Here is a 22,951-nt window from a genome sequence, read left to right on the forward strand (position 1 = left end):
CCTAATTTATGTACCAGTTGCAGTTAAAGTGACTTCCAACAGCTTGAGTCCTCCTGAAAGTGTTATTTCTTCTAACCAAAGTCACTGTTAAACTCTAGAATAAAAAATTGCTTTTCTGGAAAAACTTTTAACTCCCCAGAGGGGTCAGAATTAATGTATGTTCCTGATATACAGGCATACCACATTTCCAAGTTGGTTTTATGAGGGGAAGCTCTAAACTTCTATGATTTGAAGGTGGTAAATGGTAACGACAAGGTATTAAACTTTGTGGGGGAGTGACTGCCTCAAATCCTCTCTGGAATAAGGCAAGGTGTAAATAAATGAATACCCAAGGAAGTATGTGCAGAGGAGTGAGCCTCAGCCTAGAGGGAGGAGCAATGGTTTCTATCCTAGCTTCATCGCCATCCCACCGCACGCCTTGAGCAGGACACGTGACCCCCTCTGCACCCTCATTTTCCAATCCATCTGGTCACCTGTGATTTGTGATTCAAACTGGGACACTTTGGGGAGTGAAAGAGAACATTGTTGATAATTATAATAGCTACACATGTATTCACTTTGTCCTGGGAACCAAGAGACATAGACTCTCTTCCTACCAGCAAAATCCCAAGATTATACCGTCATTGGTAAGAGTCATTCTGAATCTGGTATTTAATGACAAAATCTGTGACTGAAAATTGATCCTGATCAGGTATTGAAAATGTTACCGAATTCTAGGATCCTATAGAAGAACATGTGCAATGACATGGAGTAGAGAAGAAAGCTGGGCTGTGCCTCTTTGGAGAGAACCATGATCGACAAATGAAAACAAGATAAGGAAGAACATTACATGATAGCTCCTTACGTCTTCATGGTGTTGCATGAACTGACTATGGGGTCCACTCTATCTTTTCTCCCCATCCATAAGGCAAACAGAACAGAAGCAAAGGTGCACTGTGTCTGCTCCAGAAAGAACTCTCTGCCTTGCTGTCACCGTTCCAGGTCTGAAGTGTCCTCCCTTAGCTACCTCATCATCATTGATGCCCTGTATCTATTTTTCACACTTATCTTGGCCCCTGATCTAGCAGGCATGACTTGGCTTTTAATCCTGGGCTACCCAGATTGGCAGTCTACACAGGCCAAGTAAATAAGATAATGACTCGGCTGTCTGCTCAGCTCATAGGAACTGGATGCAGGAAAAATCCTGGAGAACTATTTCCAAACATACCTGCCATCTGTTTGACTTGAACGTGAGTTGCTTGCTGAGAAGCCAATGGTTCTACCTGGTGACTCTAATTATCAGAACAGTCTGGAGCGTGGTCACCTCGAAGATCTCTTCTTGGGGATATTTCTCCTCTTTGACTGTGGTACAAGAAGTCCCTTGTACTTGGCAATAACTCGGAAGAGCAAGGAGCTCTCAACCAGAAACACTTCATCTCTTGCTCTGCTTCTGCTCTGCAATTTGATGGAATCATTCTTTAATATAGCTGCATTTCTACCCCACATCAGAGATGATTGAAAGCAGGGGAAAATATTCCTATGAGAAATGTGGGTTTTCAGTCAAGCAAACAGAAATCTGAAGGGTGATTTGATTAGAGTAGCAGCTTAGTCTAGCGAATGGAGCAATGAATGTGGACTCAGGGCCCCAGCTTCTGTAAGATGTTGCAGAAGGTACCAAGCCTCCCTGAGTCTCTCTCTCCTCATCCATCTCACTAGACTTCTGGGTGGCTCAATAGGATAATGGGCATGAAGTGCTCAGAAACTCCAAAGTGCCAGTTCATATGTAAATGATGAGTATCTTTTAAGATGTGAAGTGTTTTTAAAGAGAAGGTTGCCACTGATCAATTATTCTCTTTGCTCACACAGGACTGACACGGCTCCTAAATTCCACATTCTGCATACATTGACAGTTTTAGATTGCATTTCTTTATGGTATGGAATAATCCGACAGCAATTTTACCTCCCTCTAAAGGAGGGCTGATTCCCTGGGGATCAGAAACCGGTGGAGCCTCAAACATCAACTGGGGGTCTGATGTGGAGGAGGTGGCGTGTGGAAGGAAGAGTCAAGGTCTTACCGAGGTTCAGAATACAGAGCTGCCATGCATCAACCCTTGTGACATGACTGAAAAAAAAGAAATGATTTTAGTGGGGAGGGATGTTGTTTGTTTTTTCTTTTACTCATTTTCTTTAGCTGAAAAAGCAGTTATAGTTCACTCTTCTTCCTTGCTCATTGAGGGTAGAATCTGCAGCCAGCTCATCTCTAGGTATGGCGAGTAAATACTTGATTAATAAATGCTTCATTAACTAGAAATCTTTAAAATCAATGAAGAATTTCTGAATATACCCAGACCCAGAAAGACAGCTTCAATTTCTAATGGAGGTGGATGGATCCAGACCCCACACCTTGCAAAAGAAGCCACCCTTAGCTTTTTCCTAAGTATGACACCTTATCAATGAAATGTCTGTGGAGGCTGCCTTGCCTTGTCCCACTTTCCTCGCCAGGTGCTCAGATGGGTGCTGCAGCTGCCAGCTCCTCCAGCAATGTGAGCAGAAAGGTAGTGAATTGCCTCTTGCTGCTGCTTCTGGATGTGGATGTTCTAGGACATCATCCCGAGTGACATCTGCTTGACCGAGAAGTTATGTTCTCCTTGCAGAAGTGGGAAGATTTATCCTGCTCTTTTCATCTGCCTTGGATAAGCAATTTCACTCTTTTTCTTCTACCTCTAGGCTGTGTGTTCTTGGACAAGTCATTTCACCTCTCTGAACCTAGCTACCGCTAGTCAATTAGGGCTCTGGATTTGTGTCATGGAGGGCTGCGAGGAACAAAGGAGATACTGCATGACAGACACCTAGCCTCATGGCTGAGACATCTTAAAGGCACATTATCAAGTAGCTGTTATTATTTTCATCAGCAGCTGATGAAAGGGTGGTTAGGGGATTAGGTAATATAATGTATGTAAAGTACTTCACACAGTGTCTGGCACCTAATGAGCACTCCATAAGTGGTGGCTATTATTAGTAGAGATAAAAACACGTACATTACAAAAATACCAATAATGCAAAGTAGAAATGGATACAGCCAAAGAGTACATGGAGTGCTCAGCCACCTCAAAGGAGAGATAGCTGCTTCCAACTGGTGAAGCAGGGTTAGCTTCTTCAACTTCCCTGACAATCACAATTGCTTCGTGGGGAGGACTTAATTGAATTCCAGGTCACCTTCCATAGCCCACATCCAGTCTCTAGGGAAAGGACCAGGAAAGGAGCCAGAGAAGCTGCATTTTTAACATGCAGCCCAGGGTTTGTAACATGAATGATATTTGGAAAACTCTGGAGTAAATACCATCCATGTTGTAACACGTCCACTAAGTGACACTAGTCATAGTAATCTCCAGCGTTCTTTTGGAACCAGGCCCCATGTCCACACTTCACGTCAGTCTTCATGAATATCTCCACAAGATAGGTATCACTAGATCCATTTTGCAGATAAAAAAAAAAAAAAATTCAGGGAGTTGAAAGAAGTTACCCAAGATCACACACTGCAAAGTGCCAGAACCAGGGTCAAATCCAATCTTGCCTAATCTCAAAACATGTGTGCTTTTCACTAAGTAACATTCTCTATGTGTGTCCTTTGCACTAAATAACATTCTCTAGACATTTATGTGTGCCATGAAAGAACATTCCAGCAGTAGAAACAGCCTGAGCAAGGCCTGGAGGCAGGAAAGTGAATAGTAAGAGAAAAGGCAATTGTGATAGTGTGACAGCAAAGTTGTAGCCCAGCCTCAGTGCAAGTCAGTCAAGGAACACAGGTAGGAAAAGTGGGTTGGTCTACACTGGTTGGGGTTCAGATTAAGCTGGTGTTTTAAAGAGATCTCCAAAATACAGGAGCAGAAGTAAGATAGCAGTTTGTTTTTCCCTTCATGTCATTCATGGTGAGTATCCCAGGAGGTGGAGTAGGAACAGCTCTGCTGCATATAGTCACCAGTGACCCAGCTATTGAGTTGGCTCTCCTGTCTTCAACATTGGACCTCCATCTCTGGTCCAAAGCAGTTGTCTCAGCTGTTGCCATTTCTGCCCCAGAAAGAAACAGGGTTATGGAGCCCAGAGCAGGCAGGTTTGCTGGTTAAGAAATGACTTGGAATCTTCTAGACATGGAAATAGCATTCATCTTGCTTCCACTCCCCCTCCATTGGCCTGAACCTAGTCACATGGCCACACATAGCTGTAAGGGAAACTAAGACATGTGACTGGCTGTGCAGCCAAGAACAACCAAACTTGACAGGGAGAGTGCTGGCATTATTAACAAGTAAAAAGAGAAGGATAGATACCAGGACCTGTTTCAAGACCTTATAGGGTTAGAACATACCAGAAGTAATAGTTATGTGGAGTCGAGTCTATACCAGACATTTCCTAAGTGTTAACTAAATTAACTCAGTTAATCTCTTTGCTGTTATTTTTTTATTTTTTATTTATTTTTTATTTTTTTTGCTATAGGGTGGGTACACTTGCCAGAGAGAGACAGAGACATCACCTACCAGACAAACTCAGTTAATCTTTACAACCAATTTGAATGCCAGGACTGAGAGGCTGCCCAAAGATTAAAATCTTCAGTTGGCAAACAATAAGTTAAATTAAGCATCTTTGAACAAGGAGATGGGGTAGAGAGCATTTCATGGCACTCTGTTTATCTGCTCAAGGTTATGTAGCAGAAGAACTAATGAAGAGAACCCAGGCTTAAGAGTTGTAAGCCCAGTCCCATGGCTTCTTCACACTGGGGCCTTCAGTCACAGATCTCTGTGAGGAGGTGATAGAATGGCTAGTGTCCAAGGTATTCCTCCCTCTACAAGACTATATCATTACCGAGGACCTTTCTTATGTCTGGAACTACAGAGGACACAAGAACATAGAAGATAGATAGGTACAGGGACACAATGGATTCTCACATGATAGCCAGAAAAAACAGGAAGTCTATCTCAACGAGGCTAGAGAAGGCATCCTCTAATCCTCAAATCCTTCAATGTGTCATTAAACACTCTCACTATCCTTCAGGCAAGTGAGAAACTTGGGAGTCATGCTCAGTACCTTCTCCTTCACCACCACCTGAGTGTCTATTCTGGCACTGCCAATTTTATTTCCTAGCTGTATACTGAGTCCACACACTTCTTTTCACCCTACCATTTGACTCTGGCTGGAGCCATCTATCCCTCACCTGGATTATTACAGTCTCTTCCTAGATGATCACTTTCTCCACTTGCCTTGTTTCAACCCATTCTCAGCAGCAAAAGAGATCCTAGCATAAAGCACATGTAAGTTTGCCATTCTCCAATTTAAGCAGTTCAAATCTGTCCCATTGCTCTTAGGGGAAAAGGTCAAAATCTTAAATTGCCAAGTCCTGCCTAATTTAATTCCCACCCATTTCTCAAGCCAATACTTCCCCAGCCTTATCATACACCTTACCTCCATTCCCAGCTATAATCAACATGGTCCTTTTAATGAATAGGTCATGCTTCCTCCAATCTCATAAAGACTTGTATAGATGTTTTCTCTGCCAAGAATGGTCCTCATCTCTTCACCCACCTGCCTTCATATTACAGACACCTGAGTTTCTTAAAGAAAACCTTTGAGACCAGCAGATGGTGTAATGGTTATGTTGCTGGACTCCCACATGGTTGACAGCGGTTCCAGTCCCAGTCCTGGAGGCTTGAAATATGCCAGGAACATGTGAATGCATGCCCAAGATCCCAGGAGGAGAAAGAAGAGATTGTGGCATGGCTAATCCCCCTGGAGGATGATTTCTCTCTTTCTCTCTCTGTCTCTTCAGTGAGCACACACACCCTATAGCAGAAATCTCTAAAATAAAATAATAATAATAATAATAATAATAATAATAATAATAACGGATACCATCCCCAAACATAAAACTCAACATACATCAGCCCTTCTAAAACTTAAATGATACCAACTTCTAAATCTTAAATGATACCAACTTATGTAACTATTACTATATGTAATTAAGGTCTATATACACTAAACATTCTAAGCTAAAAAATGAAGGAGCTATATTTATTTCTCTGTTACCTTTCCAGTGACTAGATATTTAATGACAGAATTCATTCATGAGTGAACTTCATTCCCTGTCATCTATAGAATATAATTCCTATTCTATGTTCCAAAACCCCTATTCCGTCTGGCAGTTGTAGCCTCAGAAAAATGAACTTTGACATATACATCTTGACCAGCTTTTCTCAGTTAATATTCACAATGACTGATAGAGGTAAATGCCCTCATTTTACAGATAAACAGACAGAGACTCATGGAAAATAATAATATTCATTAGCCCCAAGTGTGATATTTACTTTTAATAATGTTTGATATCAATTTGTATAGATTTCTAATATTCTTCACTCCTCCAAAGTCATCTTAAGGTGGTTAGATCTTGAGAAAATGAGTGTTTGTGTATGTACAGTAGTTTCTAAAAAGTTGGAGTTCATTCTGAAAGAATCTGAGACAGAGACATGAACTACAGATCCATTTAAGGAAATGGGAAGGATAAGAGCTATTAGGTTGTCAGAAAAGTCATGACGTATTTTTCTATGTTTTTCTATGCAAAACAGTGTCATGACTTTTCCATCAACCCAATATGTTCAGTAGTCAGCAGCAATGTATTTAAGTAGCTGAAAACTCCCACACTCATGAACTCTTCAATACCATCCTGGGGTAAAGGGCATCTGTTTTACATCTTTTGAGTCAAAACCTATGAGGTTGAACCATGTTGAGATGTCAAGATTGATCTTTTGTTATGTACACCCACACAAACATGCATACTGCTACATGCATATACACAAACACACATGATTTGACATCATTCCCATGGCAGTATTGTTCACATATTCCTGCCAAACCACATTATTTCTCTCTGACAACCAGGATATTACAGTGGATGACTGAGAGAACAGTGAATTTTCCACCAAAAGTGTACTTGGATAAGATCTAATGTTATCAAAGCAAGAAATCGAGGTTTCTAAATCTTTGGATTACATAGTAATTTAAACACAAGGCTTGTTGTGACAAAATACAGCATGATATATCAAAGTTGGTGGGAGGATTTTGTAAATGAAAGAGAAGGGAAGCTGGTAACCCAGAAAACACAAGGAGACTGGAAATTAAAGCTCTTTGATTGGAGCAAGATGAAAAAGGAATTCGTGAGCAGCATGTGTTCAGGGCACTGAAAGCCTCCCATGCAACTTGCCACTAAAATTAACCCACCACCTCTGGGGCTTCCTGCCTACCACTAGGGTGGGTAATTGTGCACCTCCAATGCCCTACTGTGAATCTATCGCATCACCCTCAACTAAAAAGAGCCATGGCAACTCCACAGAGGTCTGCTCGTGCTTGGATCAGCATGAACCTGAGAAAACAAAGATGGCAAGAGTAAGGATCTCCTGGAGGAATGACCCAAACTCAAGAAAGAGCAAAGCCATAACCTACGGAGCTGCCAGCCCCCGTTGGTGATGATGGAGAACATCTACACACTAGATTCTGTTCTCAACACTTTACAAATACCAACTCGGTTAAGCCACTCAACAGCCCCATAAAGTCTGTGTACTATGATTTAATATCATTTTATGTAGAAATAAACCGGGATTCAGAAAAGTAATATGTTTAATGTAGCCTACAGTAACAGAGCCAAGATCTGCACTTAAATTCTTATTTCTCAATCACTAGCCATTGTAGAGTGTCCAAAAAGCGATATTAAGTGCCTGAAAGTGAGTCCTGATGACCACATGTGCCTTTATTATTATTTAGGGAGATACTGAATATTTATCAACCCTAAAGTTATCAATCACAGATAGGGAGATTGAAAACAAATAAAAAATTAGAGGAAGACCCACCACCTGGTGTTCTTTTGATGGGATATACTGACTAACTCATGATCATACAGGAAGGTAATGGTTATAGTTGGAGGAGCAGGGCCTTAAAAAGGTTGAAAATAGGTTACAAACTTGCAACTGTGTCAAGTAGGGGGAAAGTGATACCCTAAAGTGAGGTCTAGAAAACTGTGACATTCCCAATTCCTGAGTCTTGATGGAGAAAGGGCCAGCATAAGAAGGCTTTTCTTGGGCCAACAAATTGCATGAGGTTAAGGTGGCTAGATCCCACATGGCCAGCTATGCAGTTAGAGTCCCAGACCCACCAGGTACATGCCCCAAATCCTAAGAGTAGAATGGAGGAGAAGGGACTACAACATGGCCATCCCCCTGGAGCATTCTCTCTTTCACACACTCCTCTCTCTTTCCTCGAGCTAGTACACATACCCTGGAGCAAATGAAAAGGAAGACTTTTCTCAGAGTCACTTTAGTTTTGCCTACCTAATGGCTTTACTTGCCAACTCAATAGAAGCATTTGGCAAGCTTCTGTGGGAAGGGTGGAGAACGATAGTTCTCTATACCACAACAAAGTCAGTTTGAATTCTACAAAATTCACCAACTGATGAGATCTTGGGCAAGTCTCTTGACCAAGCTGCACCTCATCTGTAAAATGGGGATAATAAAAGAACACACTTTAAAAAGTCGTTGTGAGCTCTGCATTATATAATACAGATAAATCACTCGGTAGTGGGCCTGACATGTAGCAAAGACTCAACAGAGATAATAAAATAAGTACGGCCTTCCTCTGTGGGCAAGGCCAGATAGACTAGTTATTCACAACATGCAGAAGTTCCTTTGGGAGAAAAGGCAAGCAAAGAGGTCAAATTGAAAACTGATACATGGGGGGGTTGTCACAGCTAATTATCTCTTTTTAGGAGTATGAGGAATTCACGTCCACAATTCATATTTGAATTACATCCTGCAGTTTATCTGATTTAACCCTTTGAGGCAGGTTCATGTCCATTTTACAGATGAAGAAACTGAGGTTTAGAAATGATACATAACATGTCCCAGGTCCCGTAGCAGGGTAGCATCAGATTGTAGGGTTGTGTCCTAGGCCTCCTGCTACTGAGGCCTGTGCCACCTGGACAGTCTATTAGGGACTCTGGCCTCTCCTCTCTCCTGCCCTCCTCCAGCAGCCAGAGAAAAACCGAAGAGTCAGACCTACTTCAGCTGTGCCATAGGCTGATTTTCTGCCTTTAGCAAGGATGAAACACTATCCACAAAGGTGAAAGAGGGTCACATGAAGCATTGGTCTTCTGTACATAATTATTTTTTAATCTGACAGTTACAGAGTAGGGTTTGCATATTGTGTTGATTTGTTGTTGTAATCATTGCCGTTGTTGGAGCAGGGGTCTGAGAGTTCATTTTAAAAAGTGGTTGTTAGTAAAAGAAGGACACATGTAAATGTGTGGGGTAGGTTTTGTGTGATGTTTGCCTCTTAAGGCTGCAGATCTCTGAGAGAGGTCTGAGCATATGTGTGTTGTGCCCTGTGGTATGTGTGTTTTAGTGGAATGAGTGCATGTGTGTGTATGTTGCATGTTGTACTTGTTATATCTGTGTTAGCTGGACCTGCATTTATAATGATATATTTCCGTATATTGATTGTGTGTGTATATTCTGTGTATTGTGGTTATTTGTGCATAGGGTATAAATATATACATGGGTACTGTCCATACAAGTGAGTTGCACACTTGTGTGTGTTATACATGTGTATCCATCTATTGCACGAGCTGGTTGTATAAAGTGTGTCCTAAATGCTCTGCGATTTGGTGTGCCCAGTGTTGAAAGCTGGATGTTGCATGTGGTTCTGTCTTGGAAGGCTGTATTCTGCACAAAGTTGCATGGTTTCTGGGCATCCATGCCTTTGTGTGTTATCTGTGTCCTGTCAGTTAAACTAGGGTATATCTGGGTCCATCCAGTGTCTGTGTTCTGAACTGTGCTCTGTGTCTATGTACAGTGTGAGTACTCATGCTGTGCGTGTGTGTGTGTGTGTGTGTAGGTGTGTATGTGTGTCCACACGTATATGCCTGGCATTAGTTCTTCATCAAGTCTCTCTCTCTCTGAGTGAATTACGCCCCTCCTCGTGCCCCCCCCCTTTGCCTGCCCCCCATCTTGGCGCTGGCGTCTGGTAGTTATTAGCTGGTCAGACATTTTTATCTCCGCAAAATATCCTATCGCTCATATCCAGCTCAGTAATCACAGGAATGGGCCTCAGAGACATCGTTTATGCCGCAGCCTCCACAGATCGGGAGAACTCACGTCCCTTTTACCTATTAGTCACTGAAAATAAAGACTCACAAGCCAAATAGCTGCTGTCTCAGGCAAAGTTAACCATTTCTGAGCCAGTTTGAGGTTTTCTTCATTGAAACTATAAATAGTGCACAGGTCAGGGCTGGAACACGAGGGGGTAGGAGCTTTGAAATACCAGCAACTCCAGGTTTCAGCTATTTTTAAATATGATTAGGTTCAACCATTGGTTCCCAAATGGAATGCTGCTAGTGTTTTCTGGGGGAGAGGTGCAGGGGATGGTGCATTTTCTAATATGACCGCTCTGTACCTAGGAGGGGTTCAGTCCACCCACCCCACCCACTTGTGGTTTGATGTCCTTAGTAACCCCAACCATTACGGCAGCAAATGCTCCCCTATTTTCAAGTTCTCCCAGAGATGGGGCGGGGGCAGCATAGCACTACCCTCTTGCAAACCAGAGAGCTAAATAAACCATATCCATGTGAAACATTGGATTAGAATGGACTTAAATGACAGGTTTCAGGTATCGTCCTATTAGAATATTGTTCTATATTTAATTTACTCATCCATCTATTCATTTTCATTCATTCTTTCAACAAACAAATACTTATTGAGCACTCACCCTGTGCCAGATACTTTTTTTTTTTTTTTGGAGAGTTTTTTGCTATAGGGCGCGTGCGCTCGCCAGACAGACAGAGAGAGACAGAGAGACAGAAAGCGAGAAATCACCCCCCCAGGGGGGATGGCCACGCCGCAATCCCTTCTCCTCCATTCTCCTCTCAGGATCTTGGGCACGTACGCACACGTGCCCGGAGTGAGTTTAAGCCATCGGGTCCAGGACTCAAACCGCAGTCGACTACATGGGAGTCCAGCGACATAACCATTATGCTAACTGCTGGTCCCTGTGCCAGATACTTTCTAAATACTAGGGATAAAATGTAAACAGAGTAAGCAAGGCCTCTGTTCTCAAGGAATTTATATTCTACTAGGGAAGACAGCACACATAAAAGCACATGAATAAGCAAGAAAATATGGGGTACTGACATGACCTTTGATAGCAGTGAAATGGGATCTCTCGATACTATTAAGGGATGGGACTTCTTTAAGCTGAAGGGAAAGCTAGGGAAAGGTTTCTTTGAATGGGATCATATAAACTGATGTCAAAATAATAACATGAGCCCAGACATGTAAAGCTCTGGTAGAAGGCCATTCCATTCTAGGAAGAAGACACCATTGGTCTTTGGTACACTTGAGGAACAGAAAAATAACAGTGAAGAAAAAGGGAGAAGGCAGTGACTGAAGGTAGGAAAATGAAAGAGGAAGTTGAAGAAGAAGCAAAGTCCAGGTCACAAAGGGCCTTGGGGTTGTGGCTAAAGTCTGAGTTTTATTTTAAGGATAATGAAAAGCCCTCGTAGACATTTTTAAAAATAATCTATGTATTGTCCCAGCCATGGCAGTGCAGCAGTGGGGTGCTCCACAGTGCTAGAAATCATATGGAAGATTAGTGTTTGGTCCCCAGGTCGACCTATACAAGCAGACTGTGCATGCATACCAGTGATCCTGGCTGGCAGGGAAGGCTGAGGTGGGAGTAGGAGACAGCTTGAGACCCCACTAAGGGTGCTTTTCTCGCTCTCCCTTCTCCGTCCTCTTTCTTATAAAAAAAGAAATAAGAATAAACATTAAAAATGCGCACTATGTATAGAATAGATTGTAGAGATAAGGACAAGCCAGTTCAGAAGGGCCATAATGTACCATGAGAAAGCAAAAACTCCCTATAAGGAAACTGAACTGGAAGCACGAGGAAACTTCAAAACTTTCAGGGGAAAATGGAATTAAATGCAAGTTTATTTTGATGCAAAAGCAGTTGTACTCCATGCCTAGGCTTTTCACAAAATACATTCTATTTGAACAATTTGAAGACCCCCTCATAATTAGTCATGGTGTAGGCTGGTGATTGTGCACCAGAATCATCTGGAGGGCTTGCTAAAATGCAATGGCTGAGCTCCAGCCCAGCCCCAGTCCCAGCCCCAAGTTTCTGATCCAATAGGTCAGAGGTATCATCTTAGGTCTTGCATTTATGTCGTTTTCCAGGTGATGTAGGCCCAGGAAATCACACTTGAAAACCATAGCTAGAAAGAAAAGACAGAGTAAAGATAAGAAAAACAGGCAAACAGGCAAACATTGTTGCTTTAATTGCCCTAATAAAGAAAGAAGGGCCAGCCAGTGGCATGGTGGTCAAGGAAGCTGGATCCCAAATGGTCAACTGAGCAGTTCTAGTCCTGGAGCCAGTGGCTTGGAAAACATATTGGATGCATGTGTGTGCATGCCCAAACTCTTGAGATGAAGGGGAGATAGAGAAAAGATTGTGGCGTGACTCTCCTCCATGGGAGACTGCTTCTTGCTTTCTCTGGCTCTCTCTGACAAGCAAATGTGTCCCCTAGAAAATTTATAGGGAAAAAAATGGTAATAATAGTTTTGCACCAGACACTATATTGAGTTTTCTATATGCACTACCCTACCCAGCAACATTCTGAAGGAGATATTATTGTTCTCATCTTGAAGAATATGAAATAAGGTTTTAGAGAGGTGGGTGTCTTGCCTAAGCTCACACAGCAAGCAGCTCAGTTTACAACTTCAACTATCTCACTCGAGGATGTGTGTTTCATCAGATCTGTGAATCCTATTGCCAAAGACCTTGGTACTTCGTTGGCTTCTGAGTCAGCATCCAGTTTGGGCCTCTGTGAGTCCCAGTTTTCTGTTTCTGAATGCCCAGGTGGGAAGCATTCATTCCTCTCATCAGCTCATACTCACCCAGACAATAATCTGCTCTTCCCTGAGTTAGCCCAAAGGCTAACTTTCTTGCCTCTGATATAATAATCCAGAGAAGTGACAGAGCAGAACCAGACAGAGGGTTCCTGACTGTGATCCATGGGATGGTTCTTTCCATTTCACAGTTCTTTCCATTTCACTTGGCAGCTCTTGAAGACAGGAGGTGAAGACAGGAGGCAAAGTGCATCTCACTCACATGCACGCTCTCTCTCCTCTCTCTCTGTCTCTCTCTCACACACACACACGCACACACACACAGAGGCATACAAACATATTATCACAATTTCTCATTCTTTCGGTATATCAGCATGCCAGGGCTGCCTGGCTGTAAGTATTTCCCCCCAGCTTTCTCATCTATAAGGCATAAACAATCCCAGCATATGCTCAGCATAGAACTGCCCTGTATCTATCCTGAGGCATCTCTGCCTTTAACTGCAGAGCCATGATGATGGAGAGTTATGGACTGCCATTCTGTGGCTTCCTTCCTGACCACTGTCTCCTCAGCTCTGAGCACAGCAGGAGCCAGGCTGTAAAGGTGATGGATGCTTTGGCCAGTTGCGGGGACATCCAAAGCCCCACCTTTCTCAAGGGGTGGGCCTTGGACTATGCTGGTCAGGGCTTTTACTGAAGGTCAGGTTTAAATGTAAACAAAAGAGATTTCCCAAAGATACAAAGAAAAAATGACAGAATGTTCCCAAAACAGGTTGCTGTCTTGCAAGGTATAAAAGTTCTCTTTAGAAAATTTTATGAAGCCCTCGGAAAAAACGAATAGCCTCATTACTGAGCACCTACTATGGGCCAGATGTTTTGCTTTTAGCATCTCACTTATCCTCACTGCCATCCTATATGGCTGATACCCTTATGATTTGTTTTGTTAGTGAGAAAACCAAGGGCTGGAGAGGTTAAGTCATTTTGCTTCAAGGTCAAACAGTTAGTCAATGGCAGCGCTGTGATACTATTCAGTACTCTTCTCGCTTCAGAGACCAGTGAGCCCACCATGCTCTGCTGCTTCTGAGGCCGTGGAGGTCCCATGGCACGAAGGGTCGCATACTCGCCTGGAACTCAGTTCCTTGATGGTGCCCCGCCTCGTATCCCCAGGGAGCTGATTATTTGGACCTCTCTACTATTCCTCATTGTGGTCACTTTCTTCTACTTGTCATCAGGACTCTGACTCTCATTCCAAAGATGAGCACTTAATATTGGCACAGGACAGGTGAAGGGTGGGTGATTCATTTATAAATCAAATATGGCCTTTGCTATGAAAATACAAGATATAATGATGAATTATGATTGCAACCAACTGTAAGAGCTCCAGCTCTTCCTTATCTGACAAGAGTTGGTATTCTCAATCCTTTTAGTTTCAGCCTTTCTGGTGAGTGAGGGGAAGCATCTTATTGTGAGCTCCAGTCACTTTTTATATGCTTATTGATCTTTATGGTAGCTTTGGTAAGTCTTTTGCATTTGGGCTGTCTTTTATATATTCTTAATTTAAATTTGTCTTAGTATGTTCAGGCTGTTGTAACAAAAATATTATAGACCATAGACTGTGTGATTTATAAACAATAGAAATTTATTACTCACAGTTCTGGAGGCTGGGAAGTCTCGGATCAAGGTAACAAGTGATTCAGTGTCTGGAAAAGGCTCACTCTCCTTCAAAAGTGGCACCCTCTAGCTATGCCCTCACATAATGGGAGGGGCAAACATCCTCATTTATAACAGCAGAACCTTCATGACTTCCTCATCTCTCGAAGGCAACCACCCCTTAATTCCTTTACATTGGGAATTAGGTCCCAACACAGAAAATTTGAGTGGATACTAACATTCAGACCATAGCAAAGACCTTTGTTAAGATAGTATACTTCAAATACATTCTAGTAATTTTTTAAGAGAGTTTTTTTGTTTTGTTTTGTTTCTGTTTTTGTTTTGCTATAGGGTGTATGCGCTCTCCGGGGAGACAGAGAGAAACAGAGAGACAGAAAATGAGAAGTCACCCCCAGGGGGCTGACCATGCCATAATCCCTTCTCCTCCATTCTCCTCTTGGGATTTTGAGCACACATGCACATGAGCCTGGCATGAGCGTTAAGCCACCAGGTCCTGGACTCAAACCACAGTCAACTATGTGGGAGTACAGATGTAACTATTATGCCATCTGCTGGTTCCTCTTATAGTAGTTTTTATCCCCTGTTAAATAATTTCTTACTTATCCCAAAATAACTATTATTTTATCCAATGTTTTCTTCTAGAAACTCTATTGTTTTACCTTCTTCATGCATGTCTATATTTATATTAAATCAGCTTTTGTAGATGGTTTGAAAGAAGAGATAAAGTTAATTTTTGTTCATGTGGATATTCAATTGACCAAGAAAAAATCACCCTTTCCCACTGAATGGCAATTATGTCTTTGTGGAAAATAAAATGATGTAATATATTTGAGTTAGCTCCTGGTATAATAGTATTTTAATCAGATAAAAACAAACAAAAAACTCGGAAAATGGTAAGAATACTGGATCCTAAAAGGCAGAAACCTAGAATTTTAATATTGACCCTGCCCTTAATTTCTTATATATCATTGGGGAAGTACTTTCCTTATCATAGCATCTATTCTTGATTAAATATATAGATACATATGAATGAAACAAAATGACTATTTTGCTCCCTGTGCTCCAATATACAATGGCTTATCAAATCCAGTTTTCCTATAATTACCCTCCCTCTTAGAGTTCATTTTTTATCTCCAAGTTGAGTTTAAATGAGCCTAAAAACTAGCCACAAGCGACTTCCTGGTAATCTTCAGAAAGGAAAGAATGAATAAGAGAATGAATGGGGGTGTGAAGTATCATTAGGACTTAGATGATTGTTGCATCATTTCCTTCTGCCTTTGTAACATGTGACCACAAACTTAGTGTCTTAAAACAGAACATTATTATCTTACAGTTCTTTCTGCAGATCAGAAGCCCCCATTGGGCCTCACTGGCTAAAATCAAGGTGCTGTCAGAAGGCTGTGCTCCTTTCCAGAGGCTCTAGGCCAGCATACGCCTTCTCTGGCTGCTACAGTTTTGCTCTTCACCTTCCTTGGCTCAAGGTTCCCTTCCTTCATCTTCAATGCCAGCAACACCACATCTCCCTCCTTTGCCATATCTCTTCCTCTCTCGCATCACAAAGGAGACCACTTATAGAGACCCATGTGATTAGGCTGAACCTACCCAGATACTCCAGGATTATTACCCAACTCGAGGTCCTTCATTTAACCACATCTGCAAAGTTATTCATAGATTTTTGGAATTAGGAGGTAGGTATCTTCAGGAGCCATTATTCTGGGTTAATGGTTATGCTGATTATTTCCAACTGGGTAATAAATTAAGTCTCCCTAAAATGAGACAGGACACAGAGGTTGAACCATTAGGAAAGGATAAGAGGTGATTAGGAACAGAGCCCAGAATCCTGGTTCTGTTTGTAATGATGCAACTCTAGCTGTTGATTTTAGATGAGTATCTTGACCTCTCTGGTTGGAGTTCCCCATCTTTACATTGAGGATTCTGGATTACCTCTGAAGTAACCATCTTATATTTCACCAGAGAGAACGCATATAACAGAAATGTATGAGGGTACTTCAAAAAGCTTGTGGGAAAATGAAATTAAAGTACAAGTTTATTATGGTTCACAAATTTGTATAACCCATGCATAGTATTTTTCTTTCTATTTTTTGTAATTGCCAGAGGAACTGCATGCACACTCACCAGAGAGAGAGAGAAAAAGAAACACAGACAGGGTTGGATGAGGATAGAACATGGTCACACCATCATCCCTTCTTTATTTCTTCATCCCATTGAGATTTGGGGCATGCATACATACATGCCTGGCATGTTTTTCAAGCCAGTAGGGCAGGGATTTAGACTTCATTCAGCAATGTGGGATCCAGCTCCCTTCATCATTAGGCTATGGGGCCACCCATAGCCATTGGGTTTGGCGGGGGCGGGGGGTATTTATTTATTTATTGATAATACACATTTGCCATGAACTTTTGAAGACCCTTGTATTAAACTAGCTGGGTAAAAATAAAAAGGGGACTAATGGGACTTTTGGCAAATAGGAGAACCATGTTCCACGTAAAAGCATTCAAAACAACATGTTCTCTTTTGCCAAACAAAGCACTGACCACACACGCTAGGAGTCTGTATCCACTAGACCCGCTGATCTCTAATGAGGCTTCCAGCTATCACATCTGCAGGCCTATGCAGGGCTTCATCTCGTATGCATGTGTGTTTTTGTTTTCCCACCTTTGGCAGCAGAAGGGGAGGTATGAAGCTGAACTGAAGCACTTATATAACAAGAAGGAGAAAAGACGGTGCTGGAGAGAAGAGATCAGAACCTTTCTTCCCTTCATTCCTGGGCTGCAAACTCACTGCTCTGAGGCAGCAGCTTCCCAGCTGTGCTGAGTTCAGCTGGGCCGAGACTGGAAGGAGACCCAGAGCAACCCCAGCCTCATTTCTGAAGGGTGTTATTTCACCCCTGCTTCCCAGATAATGTAACTGAGTCACTCAATTGAGCATAAAATAGAAATTTGGCTTCTTATCTGCCTCAGACCTGACTTTACTATTTTCTTTCTGCAAAATACATTTTTCACTATCTTATCTTCTAATAAACAATCCTGGCTCGGCAGCCTTGTGGCGATGGCGCTGAATGCATTTAAGAGACATATTTTTCCTCTCTCACTCCCTGCTTAAAGTCTTCTGTTTAAAAGCCTGCATTTTCTTCCTCCCCTTTGGAAAAAATATATATCCCATTTGTATGCCGTCTTCCTTTAAAGAACATACATATTTTTCATGAGTCGTTCTGATGGATCCCTCCCTATTTTCCTTTTTGCTCACTTGATCGGAATGAAAAGGAGAACTCACTTCCACAGCAATAGTATGTGAATTTGATGGATTTGGGGATTGGGGTGGGGAGGTTAGTAGGCTTTTTTATGGAAAGGGCAATTTCTAGAGTGGTCAGACCCCAATAGGTGCTCCAAGATTCTGTGGTGGGCAGGATACATATGGACGAAAAGCCAGTTCTGAATGTGGAATGCCTTCTCTCGAATGCAGACTGTCATTAGAAGCACCAGACGGTGAAGCCTAAGTCACAGAGGAAAGGCGAGACATAGAGAACCAACGTTTATTGGAGCTTTTCTCAGAAGGAAACAGCCCCGTCACGGCAGAGGAGGAAACTGAGGGGCAGAGTATTAATGCACACCCAGAAACTGTGCTCTCACCACAGTTCTGTTGGCCTCCAAACACTGCTTTCAGAATTAGAATCACTCAGACACACACTTTTTGTGGCATAACACTTGCAGTGTTTAGGCAATTGGTTTATTTTGAGTGTAAAATGCAAAAAGTCATGGAGGTGAAAGTCACTTCTCAATTGGCCTCCAGCCTATTAACGCCAGCTTCTCCTATTTTATGCTAGAAAAGAGTAAGTTATAGGTTTGTGGATTTTTACAGTTTCTAAAAGCATTTACTTCCATTGCTTTTGCAGTTTATACTCGGAATAAAGCTCAGTCTCTATTCCATCCCATCCCTGCAAAACTGGTTGCCTCACTCACACCTGCAAATCTGCCCCACCCTTTTTCCCCTTCAAGTCTCTACATACATTGTTGCCTTTATCTGGAACACCTCCGCTCAAAAGTTGCCTCCACCGAGAAGCTTTCTGTGATCGATCACTCTACCTAAAACATCCCTGTCTTTGATTTTCTTTAGAGGCACTATGTCCTTTTCCTTCTCTGTGTCATTAGAAATGTCTACATTTATGTGTGCTTTTGCCCATGTACTATCTGTCTTTCTCACCAGTTTGCTAGCTCCAGGGAGTAAGGAACTGTTTCATTTGTTTCCAATCCAGCAGCCCCACGCCTAGTACACTACCTGGCACATTGGGGGTGCTCAGCACGTATTTGTTGAACAAAGTCATGAATGAATTTGAGTCTCACAACTCCATGTGACAGATATTGTTATCTTCTTTTTCTACTAAATAGTGACATTACTCATTGAAATTTTCATGCTCACTCTGTTTTAAAAAGGTACTGTTCTTATTCCTGTTTTACAGATGAGAAAGCAGGCACAGCAAATAACAGATGAGACCAGAATGCAGGATTTCCTGTTCAAAGTTCCTGCTCTTAAAAATCGGAGGACATAAAAACAGTGAAGGTACTTAATGAGAATAGGACAGTGTGGAATGGGGTAAGTGAAGAGAAGAGGATAGAGAAAGATAGCAAGTGAACAATAGAGAGACAGGACGTTAGTGAGAAACAGATAGGGCTTATTAACTGTTGATGATGACATGTATAGTATTCTCAACTGGATTGGTCTGAGAAGTATTTCATGATGGGCAAAGTATTTTTACAAGCAAAATGAGAAATAGCAATTGACTGTTTTATAAAAATAATTAAATAAATTATGATGATAATAAAAATTAAAAAAAAACAAACAAAAAAAAACAAAGTTCCAGCTCTTTCTCCTCAACCACAGTGTCTCACACCTGAGCACTCAATGGAGAAAAAGAAAGAGACAAAAAGGAGGCCAGCAGGTGGCTTAGTGGTTGAGGTGCTGAACTCCCACATGGCCAACGGCAGTTCAAGTCCTGGACTCAGCAGCTTGAAACTCACACCAGGTATATATGCGTGTGCATGCATTTGTGCCCAAAATCTCGAGAGGAAAATGAATGAGAAGAGATTGCAGTATGGCCATCCCCCCTCCCCCGGGGGTGATTTTTTACCTTTGAGGTTTTTCTCTGTGTCCCTGGCTAGCGCTCACACCCTAAAGCCAAAAATCTCTCTTTAAAAAAGAAAAAAGAATCAAAGAGAGCATTAAAGCAAAATTGTACATAGTCCAGGTCACTGATTGGCTAATTAAACGAGAAGATTGTAGGCTCCCCTGACATTGCTAGTTTTAGATTAAAGACATGTATGCAAAAGCCCAAGGTGGGACCAGCAGCTAGGTATAATGGTTATGTCACTGGACTCCCACATAGTTGACCACAGTTCAAGTTCCAGATCCGGTGGCTTAAAACATGCCAGGTGCATGTGCCTGCATGCCCAAAATCCCAAGAGGAAAACAGAGGAAAAGGGATTGCAGTGTGGCCATTTCCCCAGGAGGTAATTTCTCACTTTCTGTCTCTCTGTCTCCCTCTGTCTCTCCAGCAAACACACATGCCCTATAGCAAAAACCTCTCTAAAAAATCACAGGGCATATTTCATGATTTAGTGTGGACACCTGGGAGAAGCCTGGTGAGAGCCCTTCTGGAATAAGACTGTACCTGCTTGCTCTACTTTTTCCTGGGAGCTCCTGCCTCAGGCTCAGTGCCGTCAGCCCACACCCAGACCTTTTCCAGTCTGAGAACTCCATTTCTCACTTGCAGCCTGGAGAACAGGATGAGGTCAATAGGTCTTTCTGTTCCTGCAGGAAGCCAGAGAAGATTAATCTGAAGACAGAGAGTTGATGCCGGGTAGTGGAGGAGATTTATGAGGGAGGGAAATCCAGGCCAAGGTCCCTGGCTTTGTTTTCCTCTATCTGTCTTTTGACTACTATAGAGTCCTGTGGCTGGAAGAAACTTGCACAGGTTGTCTGATCCAGCATCCTGTTTCCCAAATACCCTTCAGCAAGAGCATGACCATCTGATGCTCACAACACTTAGGCTGTTGATGGTTCTTACCTCCAAGTGATACAGCCCAGACCAAGTCTAGGTGATCTAGAGCTATGCTGTTTAGTCTCTTCTTAGCTCCCAACATAAACTCCACTGTGGCCAAACTGGTATTTCCCCTTTGGCTCCCAACCTCCACCCATTTACCCATGTTGTGACTCCCCCTTGGAATGATTTCCCCTGCTCTTCAACAGCACAAGTTTTACAAGGTTCAGAGCAAACTTCCATCCCTAGGAACTTATAGGTCTCCATCACACTGATTCTTTAAAGGTAGGCATATATTTTATTTGCTAAGTATTTATATTTGTTTTTAAATTTTTTCCTCCATGAGTGAGAGAGCCAGAGAGAAAAAGAGACAAGCACCAACAGAAGAGTCTTTATGCCACAATTCACCCTCAGCTAGAAAAAGTCCCAGGTTATGGGCACACACCATGCCCAGCACTTCAGGGAGCTCTGGGCACAAACCCATAACCTTCCCATGTGGGTCAGCCTTCCAAAGCATCTCACTAGCATTGCACCACTATCCAGCCCCAATATTACAATCTTATCAGTTCTTGGGGACTTCAAGTCACAGTGATGACATAATTATATTTCTTGTGTATCCAGTGTATGAGACCCTTGCACTATGGTATGTAACTCTCTAATCAGCCACCACAGACACAAAATACATTGCTTTCCCTTTGCACAATGCGTTCCCTCTACTGCAAATGCTCTTTTCTTTCTTCTCAGCTTACCACATTCCTTATCCATCAAGGTAGAAGGGAAATAGCACTTACTATAGGCTGTCCGATGCCAGGGATTGTGCTAGGTTAGGCTCTGGATATATGATCTCATCTAATCTTTATCAAAACTCCATGATATAGCTAGCATTATGCCTAGTCTATAGCTGATGAGACTGAGACTCAAAGAGATTACTTTGGTTTAAATATATCCCCCCAAGATTCATGTGTTAGAATTTGGTGAGCTGTTACAATGGTGGTAAGAGGGTGGACACTTAACCCAATATGGTATTAGAAATGGGGACTTTGGGAGGTGATTAGGATTAGATAAGGTCTTTAGGGAGGAGCCCCCATGATTGAATATTGGTGGGCTTATACAGAAAGGGGGTGAGACTTGAACACATAGACACAGACACATATGCTCTTACCCTCTGGGTATGATTCCCTGAACTGTTTTGGACTCTACAGAGAATTCCCACTAGCAGGAAGAACCTTGCCAGATGTAGCTCATTGACTTTAGACTGCCAAAACCATGAGAAAAATAAACTTCTATTCTTTATAAATTACCCAGTGTGGTATTCAGTTGTTGACAACAGAGAATGAATAAAAACAGAGTTTAAGCTCATCTATATATGTATTTATTCATTCAATCAACAATTATTCATTTTGCATCTACAGTGTTCCAGGCACACTACGGGCGATAAGGATAAAGTAGTTTAATTCAATAAATTCAGTCCCTGCTTTCATGAAGCTTATTAACTATCTGGAAAGACAGACATTGAACAAGGTATCACAAGTGCAATTAGAATTAAAAAGAAGAAACATAGAGCTTTTTCAGAACCTACCCATTTGGGAGACAGGAAAGGACTCCAGACAAGATCATTCCAGAGATCAGAATAACCCGCAGGCTTAATTTAAGCAAAGAGTATGGGAAAGCTACTTACTTGATGCTACAGCTTGAATATGTCCCCCAGAAATTCACGTGTTGGGATTTGGTTGTATTGGCTGTACTAAAGGTATCAAGTACAACCATAATTCTTTCATGGTGTTCCAGCGTGAGTTCTAGTGAGCAGTGAGTCATTTGTGGTGATTGCATCATGGAGGCAACAGTGTCATGAGTAGATTAATGATGTCTCCTGAGACCCAGAGAGTTCTAGCTCTTATTCTAGTCTTAGTTCCTCTGGTTGTTATAAAAAAGAGATCAGTCAGGAGCTATTCTCTATCCCTTCTCTTTTTCTCTCTCTCTTTGCACATGCCTGCCAACCTCTGTGCTTCTGCCAGCCATGCTTTAGGTTTGGGACTGGACTTTTAAGCCACCAGGATCATGAGTTTGTAAATAAACTTCGATCTTTATAAGATCATCCAGGCTTGGACATTTCTATTAACAATGCACAAAAGGACTAAGATACATGAAATTACAGAGCTCCTATTTAGGGACACTAGTATTCTGTCCTGAGTTGATGTGACCTCAGGTCCCTGTGTATCTACCACATCACCACCTTTTCTGGAAAGACTTACCAGAAGGCTTACCTCACGGCCAACTATTGAAGTTTGTGCTTCCAGTGTACCAAGAGTCT

General features: G+C 42.1%; 1 pseudogene; it reads right to left on the minus strand.

Moving 5' to 3' along the window:
* LOC102469853 (eukaryotic initiation factor 4A-I-like) overlaps positions 1-20,806 on the minus strand; it is a 59,020-nt pseudogene extending 38,214 nt beyond the window's left edge.
* Positions 20,807-22,951: the final 2,145 nt, after the last annotated feature.

The sequence above is a fragment of the Tupaia chinensis genome, unplaced genomic scaffold, assembly GCF_000334495.1.
Source record: "Tupaia chinensis unplaced genomic scaffold, TupChi_1.0 Scaffold143843_1, whole genome shotgun sequence".
In the NCBI taxonomy this organism is placed as follows: Eukaryota; Metazoa; Chordata; class Mammalia; order Scandentia; family Tupaiidae; genus Tupaia; species Tupaia belangeri.